Here is a 13,558-nt window from a genome sequence, read left to right on the forward strand (position 1 = left end):
GAGAAGCAAGTGTTGATTTAGATGAATTATCCTTGGATGATCAGTTTTCTGATGAGATTATAGAGGAGGGTACTCAACCCCTAAATACGCCTCGCCGCACAAGGTTTGAAAATATCACCCCCAATAGGAGAGAAGTTATTCCTAGAACCCCTACTTCCCCTTCGAGGTACCCGGGTAATAGGAGAGATGATTATTATGGAAGACCTCCAATGAGTCCAAGATATAATGTATCCACTCGCAACCGGTTCTCCCCCCTTAGATATGGGAGGCAACGGACACCATGGGATTCTAGGAACAGGAGAGAATACCCAGAAGAAAGGGATTTTCAGCAGGGAAGACCACGAGAAAGGCCCCCTGGGAGATGGAATGCGAGAGTCCAATATCATCCACCCAGTTGGAGAGGGACATGGCGAGATTCGTATGGTCCCCGGAGACCCCAAAGAAGAGACCCACTGCCCGGTACGTACAGGATGCAGAGGACGAATGGACGGCGAGATCAATCTTCCCCACAACATCCACGTATGAATCCAGAGGATGGAAGGAACACGAACCTGGAGAGAGAGCCAGAACACCAATTCAGAGGTTACGAAAGAAACAGAGGAGAGGGAAACGAGGAGGCAAGCAGAAAAAGAAGAAGGGAATACTAGGCCAGGGAATCTATAATTTAAGTGATGCAACCTTTACGGATGATGAAATAAAGTTATTGGATCTAGGACTGAAATATGCACCAGAAAAAGGGATTGATAAGTTTGAGGTATACATCGATTTACAAAAGTTTATTAGGAAATTAAAGATTAAGAAGCACTACGCTCTGAATAAAAAAGTTAACGCGACCACCGTGACTGATGGTTATACCCACACGGAATTGAGGAATAACTCCATTTTCAACCCTAAGGTCCCGGGGGACCAATGTATAGGTGCATTTAAACGGATGGTTGAGAATGACCTAGCCAAAATGAGCACAAGAAAATCTAGGAGTTCCCAGATTTGGAAGACGATCAAGGACATTGGTAAAAGGAAAGAGGTAGTAATAAGACCTGCCGATAAGGGAGGTGGTCTCATGATCTTGAAAAAAGAGGAATATGAAGAGGAAATGAGGAACCTACTGGGAGTTGAAAACACCTATAAAAAATTAAAAAGCAACCCCAAATCCCAATACCTAAGAAGTCTAAAAAGATTAGTGAAAAAAGGTGGTGATATGGGCATTTTGAACAAAAAAGAAGCTAGGTACCTGGTTCCGGACGCCACAAAAACTCCTGTCATATATTATCTGCCCAAAATACATAAGCGGTTGGATAAACCACCGGGTAGACCTATTATTAATGGATTGGATTCTCTGTTTTCGAGACTAGGAGAATACATTGATCAATTCCTAAAACCATTAGTAGCAAAGGGCAAATCTTACCTCAGGGATAGCACTCAGCTCATTAACGAATTGAGAACGGTCACTGGAATTGAACACTGTCTTCTGGCAACAATTGATGTTAATTCTTTGTATACCAGTATCACACAGAAGGATGGTCTAAGAGGGGTTGAGAAAGCCCTATACGAGGGTTCGGACCTCAAACATGAACAAATACAATTTATCCTGGAAGGTCTGGAACTTGCAATGGGGAGTAACTACTTCTGGTACCAAAAAGATTTTTATGTACAGAAAAAGGGGGTTGCTATGGGCGCCAAGTATGCGCCGAGTGTGGCGAATTTATTTATGGATTTATTTGAAGAACGCTACATTTATAACAGCAGGAGTCCCGAGATAAAGTTTTACCGACGGTATATTGACGATATAATTATCGTGTGGCAAGGGGACTCCGACTCCTTTGGGAGGTTCTTGGATGATCTCAATAGAAATGTATACGGGATCTCTTTCACTGGTAAGATAGATTGTGACTCGATTGAATACTTAGACTTACAGATTTTCAAACAGGGGGGAAAGTTGGCAACAAGAACTTTTTTCAAATCTACTGATCGCAATGGGTATATACCCACCTCGAGCTGCCACCACCCAAAATGGAAAAAGAATATACCCAAGGGGCAGCTCTTGAGAATACGGAGGAACTGCGATAATATTGAAGATTACCGAAAGCAGACGGACACCCTGATCAAGAAATTTACAGACAAGGGGTATGATCCAGAGGTCCTGGCTAACATAAGAAATGAGATACAGGAATGTGACCGGAATTCCCTGCTAACAGCAGGTAACAGGAAGAGAAAATCTCCAGTAGATGTCTCCTTTGTTACAGGGTTTAATAAACAGTACAGATCTATCGAGCACATTGTAAGGAAGTATTGGCCGATCCTAAAATCTGATAGAACTCTTGGAAATTTGCTGACAAAAAAACCCAGGTTTATATATAGGAGGGCACCTACCCTCAGAAACCACCTGGTCCATAATGTTATTGATCCCCCCAAGAACGTAAAAATTGTTCTCTGATATGAAGGGATTTTATAGATGTCAAAAATGTTTGGCCTGCCGTGTCAGTAAAAGACAACCCAAAAAAAGAACATCGTTTAAGTCCAGGAGTGGCAAGGAATATGAGATTAGGGAATTGGTCACTTGCAACACCACCCACGTAACCTATATTATTGAATGCCCCTGCCGGCTGCAATATGTGGGCAGGACTACTAGACCCCTTTGTGTACGGATCAGGGAACACATTAATAACATTAAAAAAGGGTTCCCCAAACACAACCTCTCCAGACACTTCGATGAATTTCACCACAGGGACACGTCAGGCCTCATCTTTTATGGGATAGATACCATAAAAAATCACTGGAGGGGGGGTAGTAAGAGGATACTGATATCACAAAACGAAACGAGGTGGATACATCGTTTAGATTGCCTTGTCCCCAGGGGTTTGAATGTAGAGATAGATCTTAACTGTTTCTTGTCCAATTTCTAAGGGTTCCCCCTTTTTTGACCAGTCTTGTTCATTTTCTGTATAAGTTTTCTATCCACCACTTTGTGATCGATCCCTGGGGTAGACATTCTCATCTACAATTCCACTATTTTTAGTAGTACGTGAGTCTCTGTACTTTATATGGCCCACACTGTACCCCTCCAAATGAATTAATATAGGCCCTTGATTTACTCCCACTAGTGATTATGTTGTTTTTTCCTCCCATTTTTTTCCTCCCATTTCTTTACATAGAGTTGGTCATTATGAATTCAATTAGCACCATAGATTAGAATAAAGGTTTTTAATTAACTTTATGTATGTAGATTTTTTGATTCCCTTTTTTTAAAATATTTTTTCAAAATATTTTTAAAAATTTTTTTAAATATATTTTTAATATTCCACAGGCCTTGATTATGAATTGAGGCATCTTCCATGTAGGCCTATATTATATATGTATTATGAATTAATTAATATGAATTAATATATAAGCCCTTGATCTACTCCTACTAGGGATTAGGTTGTTTTCTCCTCCCAATTCTTTACATAGATTTTATTATGAATCCAATTAATATCACAGATTAGTATACTAGGCCATTAATTTTATGGATGTAGATTTTTTGACCCCCCTTTTTTTAATATATTTTTTAAATATTTTTTATTCCATAGGCCTTGATTATGAATTGAGATATTTTCTATGTAGGCCTAAATTATATATTTATCTTTATGTATTTTTTGTGGATTTATAGTAATAGATGTATATTTCTACATGCATGTTTATTGCGGCCCCCAACCAAAAATCTTTTTGGCATATTACACCCTTTTGATTTGTTTATACATATTAATAGGGTTTTTTTGAGGCCCCCCATTCTATTTTTACAACATTATAATATATTAATATAATATCATCTTAACACGTTCTCAATATCACTTTTTATTTATACTCTAAATTCCCTCACTTATCTGTGTATTGTTCCCCTTTTGTATTTGGAGTCACACAGTGTTGGGATATGTAATATCAAATGCATCTGTTATGAGGTGGCAACACCTCAGACTTACTCTTATTATTTTCATGTTACATCTTTCTTTGCTAAACGGAGGCGCCCAAAAACCATTATATATTTCTATCACATGATGGCGCCAGACCAGCAATTTGGATGGTTTCGTATGGGGTGACAAAGGGGCGGCTCTCAAGCATCCGATTGGCTAGAATGGCACCTCCGTTTCTCTATTTAGACGTGTGGAGCACCAAGATGGCCGCGCCTCAGATGACGTCTTGATGACGAAACGCGTAAGGCGTGGCCTCGTTGATACGCACACATCAGCACCGCTCTCTTCCAGCTTGTGTTAGTTCCGCTTTCAGCTGACGGGCGGTGGAACGCACGCCTCACCACGCTGCCCTTCGGCTGTTAGCCGGCTATCTACACAGTATTTTCAGTTTTGTTTTCGAGTTCCATATTATGGATTGCATTTTTATATTTATTTTTATGGATTTTCAATAAAATTCCTATCTTTTATGGATTCATGCTATGAAGTGTTTTCTGTTTTCACTTCACACGGATACCTGTCACTGGGATTGACTACACGCCAGAGGAGGATATAGCACCCTTGAACGTAGGACCACTTTCCATTGTTGCCATCGCAGGACTGTCTGCATTTGCCTATTACCCCTGCAGGGGTTAGGCAGTCCGGTAAGTGCACACACGAGTGGGGGTGCAGTGAAGGTCGGAACACCAACGGTTGAAAGCTGTGACTGTTTTTCTCCTTCACCAGTGGGACACACTTTTAGAACTGTTTTTGAAAATTTCTTCTTTTTTTCCAAAGAATTCAATTATTGATTGTTTTTTATCTATTTTTTTGTGTTTATACACTTTTGAAGTGTTTTACTTTGATCGCCTTCATTGAACTGTGTTTGCACACTTACAGAGTTTTTTTACACTTTTAATTTTTAACCTTTTCAGGTTTTCACTCTGTATGAATTTATTGTCTATGCGGATCATCAAATATATTCATTTTATCGGATTTGGTTCCCTAAGCACTTTGATATAGAGGGATCACCTTTAAGATATTGATATTTATGATTTATATAATTTTTGTATATGCGATTTTATATGCACTTTAGAACGCTTTGCACTTTCTTCCTATTGCATCTCACAGGTGATTCACTCATAATTTAATATTTTTTGTTGCACATTAATTTTCTTTTGATATTTATGACATTTTTGTTTATAAGCTAATATTTCGTTTTGTACACTTTAGAAGAAATATCACTCATACATACATACTAGGACAGCGCCAATACCATATATTACCAATTCTCCAAGGTTATGCAAACTTTCAAGTACAATTGTACACCGTTAAAAGAAACAATTGTGAACAGTTCTACCTGTCAAAATATTTGTACTGCTCCTCAACCACTCTTGCAATTTACACATTGCCATGCTATATATATCCAGGCTGACATCATTTACCAAATTTGCAGCTTCCTGTGTCACTTTCATTTCTTTTTTGTGTAATTGGACTACAAATGGGCATCTTCACACTGGCACAGATTACTAGTTTTCATTCCAGCTATTTTAATGCAGGTGCTTCTTGGCACAGAAATGTTATCTTTGGTTAAAGAGGAACTCTGACCATGTTAGGAAAATTGACTGCTTTTTAACCACTTCAGTACTGGGCACTTTTACCTCCTTTCTGCTCAGGCCAATTTTCTATTTTTAGCGCTGTCGCACTTTGAATAACAATTGCGTGGTCATTCAACACTGTACCCATAAGACATTTTTATTATTATTTTCACACAAATAGAGCTTTCTTTTGGTGGTATTTAATCACCACTGGGTTTTTTTATTCTTTGCTAAATTACCGAAAAAAGGCCAACGATTTTGAAAGTGTTTTCTTTTTTCTGTTATAACATTTTGCAAATAAATAATCTTTCTTCATGAATTAAGGCCAAACTATATTCTGCTACATTTCTTTGGTGAAAGTAACTAAAATCAGTGTTTCTTATTTAGTCTATAGGAAAATTATAGAGTCCACAAACTATGGGATATATATCTAAAAATCGATCAATCCTGATGTACTCACGGCCTATCTATAGGCAAATATTTCTACTGAATGACAGTGTGTATACTGTGATTAGCTGTGACTGGCCACAGCTAATTACATGGTAAAAATGGACTGTGATTGGCCCTGTCTGTACCATGTGATCACTGTGACCAATCACAGCTAACAACACAATTGTATACAATGGATGGCATTAAAGGAAGCCATTCATTGCTTACAACTGTCATGTGATCTGCTGTGATTAGTCACAGTGGTCACATGGTACTGGCAGTGGGCCGGTACACTGATCAGTGTTGTGCCAGAGTGCAGCCTGTTCTCAGAACAATAGGGTTCCCCAATGATGTGGGTGGGAAGCAGTTAAAGTGCGTGTAAACCTTAACAACGAACGTGTCTTAGTTGTACCCTTTTGGTCTGCTAAATATACGGTTAAAAGTGTTTGGTAATATCTGTATAATTCATTTAAAAAAACACCTGCTATTTTTTGCCAGAGATCTTGTGAACTGATAGCTTCCTGTTCTCTCTGTCTGCAGAAAGAGAGGTTATGGAGTTGAGGAGAGGGGAGAAGATAAGGAGAAGTCTATGTTCTTTGTAATCTATCAGGAATGAAGCAGATAGGGCTGACACCACCTGTCTAGTAATTCAGGGACAAAAATACACTGTGTTGTCATGTCAAAGAGGAAGGTACGAGCACACTATATTTCTGCCACAGCAACAGTTATTGTTTAGTTATTGTAGGGTGTATAAAGGGAAAAAACACAGGAAAACGTGAATGTGTTCCAGAGATGTACTAAATATATGTTTTTAAAATTTTGCCGTGACATATGCTTTAACCCCTAACATATTATCGTCCAAAGTGTTGTTACTACATTAAATTACTGCACGTATCCCCAAACAATATAAATGTTTTTAACACCTAACCCTATCCCTCCCTCTAGCCTTAACTAATCATTACACCTAAAGTGGTATTAAACCCAAAAACAAACATTTATGATATAGCAACATACTAATTATTAGATGTGGTGGCTGCATTCGTTTTCTTTTTAGGTTTATGGTCTATTTCCTTTATTTACACCTGTTGATCTGGCTAGTAAGTCTGTTATTTTTCAACTTCCTTTAACGGACCAAGTTGTCCAGCTAAAGTGTCAGTTAGAGAGACACCCTAAGACAGGAAGTGTGCTACTGGCCAGATCACTGGGTAAAAATAATGCAAAAAAGCCTAAAAAAAACAAAAAACAAAATGAACGCAGCCACTATATTTAAGGAAGAGTTCTAGGTATGGATATTTTGTACAGCTGGTCCAGCTTGGACAAATGTAGCTACTTATATACAGTACCATACCTGGCTGATGCCCCTGCAAGCTGGAAGTCATTGAAGTCGCCTCCGCTACTCCAGTGATCTTCGCCCGCTTCCGAGTCTCGCACCAACTTCGCACCAAGTCTCGCTACCTCTGAAGACAGGACGTCAGCTGCTTGGCACAGCCACCATTCAGAGAATGCTTTGGGGTGGCGATGGGTGGTGATGCTAATAATATGTAGCATCCCCTAGTATTAGGTTTTTTGTGAGTGAGGTAAATTTGTGCAGGCTTGGCTGGCAGCCACTGTGTTTTTCTGGGTCAGGGTTTGAGTGACTCAGGAAAGGCTGGTATGACTCACGGGCAGCATCTGTAAGAACTCCTGCTTCTTTTAGAAGCATTCAAAAGATTCTAGAAGGATGGAAGTGGAGGGGAGGAGGATCTGTCTGGAGTATTAATGAGTGCCCTGACCAATCTTCAACAGATGGGCTGGCAGGGGGTAGGCCTGCTCAAATACTTAGGGTCAGCCCAGTTAGGGCAGTGGAGTTTGGTTGGAAGCTAGAGATGGAGTGTTAAGCTATCTGAGGAATTTGTGAATAACCCCCTAGTCTGGGGGGGGTGGGGTGTGAACTCAGGCTTGGGCTCGGGTACGGAAGGGACCCCTCTTCAGGACATACAGAGGAATCCTGACCTGGAGGCATGGGGGCAAGGAGAGGACAGCAGGAGGATACTGCGGGGAATATCTCAAGGGAGGAAGACAGCCACATGGGCCAGTGAGTGATGTAGTCAGAGGACTGAGAGACATGCCTGAAGGGACTGGGTGCAAGCAGTCTGGGATGGATGCATAGTCAGTCTGGAAGGTCTGTGGAGAAGAAGCCAGGAGGGCTAGTGAAAGGGGCAGCTGCAGCCAGGTTGGCTGTCAGTGCCTGAAGGGGTGGTAGTGGGATCAGTAGCCTTAGGAATAGGACAGCTAAGCACTAGGACTTATTTTCTGCTATACTAACAAAAGGGCCCGCGGTCCCTGCCTGCAAAGGGCATCTGCTACAGATCTAACTGAGTTTTTGTTGGATCATCCTTACAGTGCTAGCTGGTCCTGGGAGATGTAGTTCTACAAGCAAGATTGTGCTGGAGGTAGAAGAAGAAGTGTATATGCTGTGTGTATAAAGTTCATGTTCCTGAAGAATTCTTTCTGTGCTGATCAAGTGGGCATCCCATAATACCCTATACCCTATCCAAGTTCAACTCCCCTAATAAAATAGAAAATTAATGCTGCAAGGACTGATCCCTGACTCCAGCGTCTGTGAAAAATTAGTGTGCCTGGCTCTGCGGGGTGAGAGATACCCATATTCACCAGCGGCTCCTACGGGGGTAGCGCTACAAATATAAGAAAAAATTACAAAAGTAAAGGTTCCTCTTTATGTGTGCCAGAAGTTCCACTTTATATTTTGCTTTGTAAAAGCAGCAAGGGCCAAATGGAATACATTCTTTACCATGGACCCACTTAAGTTTTGTGTCTTATGTGTTGGTGAACGCCTTTGGTCCCCAGTGCAAACTGTAAACCAGAGCCTAACGGCAGTTCCTCATTGTTAAAATTCTAGCTGAACTCCCCAAAACATCCTCCTTGTTAGCCTATATAAATGCAAATAAGAAGAATATTTATCTGTCCTTTGAATTTAGCAGGTCAGAGGTGAAGTTCTCAGATTTGTCTATAAATATCAAAGATAATAGTATTCAAACCAAACCGACAGACAGAAACAGCTATATATGCAAAATGAGTTGCCATCATCCTGATTGGTGTAAAGGAATACCAAAAAGCCAATTCATCTGAATAAGGTAGAGTTGTGACCAGTTGGCAGACTATAAATGGCAAACAGAGATGTAAAAACAACAGTTTCATAAACAGGGCTAAAAAAATAAATACTAAGGCTTGGTTCACATCTATGCAGTTTGCTTTTCAACTGTTTCTGCAATGCTTTTTGCGGTGCATTTTGCGTTTTTGATGCATTTTGCATTTTTTAAGCTTTTTATTTTTGGCCAATTTGTTGTTGGGTGGATTAAAACTGCAAATTGTGGCAAAATCAGGGCAAAAACGCGCTACATGCTTTTCTGCAGCTTCTCCATTGAAGTCTATTGAACCAAAAACACATCGTTTTGCTTTTAAAAAAGTCCCTGACCCTTTCCAAAATGCAGCGGCTGAAAAAAATGCATAGATATGAACGTGTCCCATAGGAACAGGGCCGGCCCTACCATGGGTCCCAGTGGGTCCTTTGGACCCAGGCAGCACTTTGAGAGGGGCAGCAAATTGAACCACGACCGCCTCTCCTTCTCTTCTATTTACCCAGCAAATTGACGACCAAGATTTTTTTTCCAGCACTCTGCCTGCCCCTATACTACCCTAGCCTGTCCCTATACTGCCCTAGCCTGTCTATATACTACCCTAGCCTGTCCCTATACTGCCCTAGCCTGTCTATATACTACCCTAGCCTGCCCCTATACTACCTTAGCCTGTCCATATACGACCCTAGCCTGTCTATATACTACCCTAGTCTGTCCATATACTATCCTAGCCTGTCCATATACTGCCCTAGCCTGCCCCTATACTATCCCAGCCTGTCCATATACTGCCCTAGCCTGCCCCTGTACTATCCTAGCCTGTCTATATACTGCCCTAGCCTGCCCCTATACTGCCCTGGCCCGCCCCTATACTGCCCTGGCCCGCCCCTTGGAATTGAACATAATTGCATGTCATATAATTTTGCATTTAGACAAGGTGCTGTAAATCTGACTCCCTGATAAATAAAATTTTAGTTTTAATTATCATGATATAAAATAATGGATGTGGGGGCCTTTTGATGGGCGTTATTTTTTTTTTTTTTTGGGGGGGGGGGGCAGCATTTCATCCTTGGACCCAGGCTGCACAATGTCTTGGGCCAGCCCTGCATAGGAAAACATGTTAAATGGACTGTAATGCATTTCTGCAAAATGCAAAAAACAATACACAAAGCATAGGTGTGAACCAAGCCTTAAAGCGTAACTACACTGCATCTGAACACTACAAACCAAAAATGCTATTTAATTCATTTTTAATATTCAAAGCAAACTTATTTTGTTGAGAAATCACTTCCCCTATCATTTCTGGCCGTGGCCATTTTGAGTAAGGGCAGATGATTCATGTAGCATTTACTTCCTGGAATCTATCTGCCCTTACCTCGGGCATGAAAGCAGGAGGATGTGCTTAGCTGAGAAAGCCTCTCCTCCCCTCCTGAAGACTCCAGGGATGTATGACATCATTTGCCTAGGCATGAGAATCAGGAAGTAACTGAAGAAATGTAAAACAAAGTTAAAACAAGTAAATATAATTTACTTTTCTATCTATTTATAATGCTAGCATAAGGATTAAGAATATTCAAAGTTGATTGAGAAAGTGAAGTTCCACCTTAAGGATCAACATATTTCACAAAAGAAGGGTAAAAAAGAAATAAACAACATTGACGCTAGGAAAAAGAAATAGGATGTCACAATTGTTGCTGCCTTTTAAAACCAGTATTTTACATGAAGAAAGCTATTTTTAAAGATTGGACCATTTTGAAAAAAGACACTATTCTGTTCAGTAACTTCCCTGATAAACGTATGGCGATCTTTAAAAAGGTTCCTTTCTTTAGAAATTTTCTATCACACAACTAAACGATTTATCATTCTTTCATTGGAATGCTTTTTTTTCCCTTGCAAGAGATGTCAATAAATAAGTATAATGGTACTAAAAAAAAAAAAAAAAGAGTTCATTTCTATCCAAGAGTAAACATAGAGAGTATAAGATAAATACATTTGTTTCATGCTATTTTATTCATGCGGTGTACCTTTTTAGAATGCATATGGGGGGAAAAAAATGCATTTCTTTACACTTTTTGAAGCACGATAGAAAAAATCCAGGATGTCTGAAATATATAGGCATTGATAAACGATCTACACAGTATAGAGGCTGTAATAAAAAGGAGATTTCAAACCATGAAACATATAACATCTATACTATGGACACATTCAGACCTTGGGTATAAATGTGGATTTACTCTATATCTAAATATCTACAGTAAATAGATTCATAGACAATAGTTAACCTTGCACCATTGTGTCACTAACGTGTAAGAAATATTGTATTGATATTAGTTTGTGGAATTACCAATCAAGGGCCTTCAAAGATAGCTATGCAGCTGTTCTGTGTACAGTCAGTGCTATGAGGTATGCTGATGTTAATTGGATAGGATGTGGGTAACTGTATAACATTATATTAGTTAAATGGTTGACTGTGAGTATAATACCTGTTAGTTATAAAGGACATGGGATATGCTGCCATCAATTACTTAAAGCATTAGTAAACTGCTTGTTTTGTTTTTGTTTTTTTTTTAAACCTGCAAGGCAATGTCATAATGTGCTAGTATGCATCACATACCAGCATATTATGTGAAACTTATCTTAGAATGAAGCCCTCCATTGGCGCGCTATCACAGCTAAAGGCGCTTCCATCTTCACCCGGTCTATGATTAAGCACCAGTGATTATGGTGCGAAACGCGTTAGTAATCTGTTTTTATTCCGATTTTGTATGGACTGTAGCGGTAACCCCAAGCCACACTCAGGATTACATCTCAGGATCCTGGTGCAGTATACTTACCTTGTCCCCAGGATCCTGCGATGTCCCCCCGCTGTGTCTGCGGGCTCTGTCCTCCGCCCCGATGTCCTGTGTGCCAGGCTCCGTTCCTTGCGAGCGTCGCAACGCACGGGGGGAGCCTGGCAGAAATTCAAAAAAGTGAAAATACATAACACATACAGTACTGTAATCTTAAAGATTACAGTACTGTATGAAATCATTTCACATCCCTTTTGTCCCCAGTGTTTTGTCCAATGCCCTGCCTGCAGTTTTATATTATATATACTGTTCTTTCTGCCTGGAAACTGGAGATTGCCAATAGCAACCAAAAAAGTGTCCCTTTACGTCAAAAGTGGTTTTAGACCAGCTAGAAAACAGCGATAGTAAATTAGAACACTTGCAGAATTGAGCGATAGTGAATCGTGGGGAAATGTATTTTATTATTATTATATTATTATTTTTTATAATTATTTATATTTATTTATTATATTATAATTTATGATTTTGTGTTTCAAACTTCATCATATCCGGGATGTCTACTAGACTCTTGGTGGACAGATTTAAATGTGTTATTGCTAAGAATTACAGGCCTACAATATAAAACGCCAAATTTCTATGCAAAACAATTGTACCGCTTTGAGACGCAAAAATCTGAAATAATCATACCGCCAGGGAGGTTAATAAAGGATTTTCCTCGGAGTGTGGCCATCCAGGCTTTTTCTTTTCCATATGTGATTTGCATACTGAGCCGGCACCCGTACCTGACCAGGGGGGGGTGATATTTTGGAGCAGACACCTGGAGCAGGTTCTCTTGTTCACCTGGTCTTCCTTCTGGGTTCGTGGACTTCGGCTGTGTGAGCGGGATGTGCGCGGGAGCCACCATTTACAATTTACAGCACAGGACTCTGAAGGAATGGCATGGGTATGTCTGTCCTTCAGAGCGCATGCGCCGGTGACGTCACCGGTTGTATCTACAGTAAATATCTTCTAAACGGCGCACGTTTAGGAGATGTTTACAGTACCTATAGGCAAGCCTTATTATAGGCTTACCTATAAGTAAAATTCATGCATGGGAGTTTACTCCCACTTTAATATGATAAGATACCAGGTGTTTCAGAATACTGTGTTTTAGTGGTAGAATTATTGCCTGTCCCGTGGGAGCCTTATGTTCAATTCCCAGGCAATGCACTACAGAACAGATCCTTTGTGTAATCAGTAACATATTGGTTGACAGCTTATATGATATGCCACTGCCAGCTGTATAAGATAGATGTTGGGTGTGCTGTCTAGATATTAGGAGCGTTGCTTGTTATTGTATAGTATCTTTTCATGTGAAAAATAAATGGTCTTGAGTTTTGTAAATCATGACCTGAGTAATATTTTTACAGTGTATCTACATCAATAAGGGCTCATGCACCAAACACTTTGGCCCATAAAATGCAGGTTAATGGCATTTTTGGGTTGAAATGAGGCACTGGAGTAGCACACAGCCTGCTGCCAGCAGCCTGACTAAATAAATGACAGACTGAAAATTCTTGGCTGCTGGATGCTATTCAGAGTAGTACTTGTGTTTAGGGATGTGTGTCCTGAACATGGAATTCCTGCTCTCAGGGCATATGTTCCTGAACACATAAAGCCCTAAACACGACTCCAGCCACATCCAG

This window comes from Aquarana catesbeiana, linkage group LG01 (assembly GCF_042186555.1).
Source record: "Aquarana catesbeiana isolate 2022-GZ linkage group LG01, ASM4218655v1, whole genome shotgun sequence".
In the NCBI taxonomy this organism is placed as follows: domain Eukaryota; kingdom Metazoa; phylum Chordata; class Amphibia; order Anura; family Ranidae; genus Aquarana; species Aquarana catesbeiana.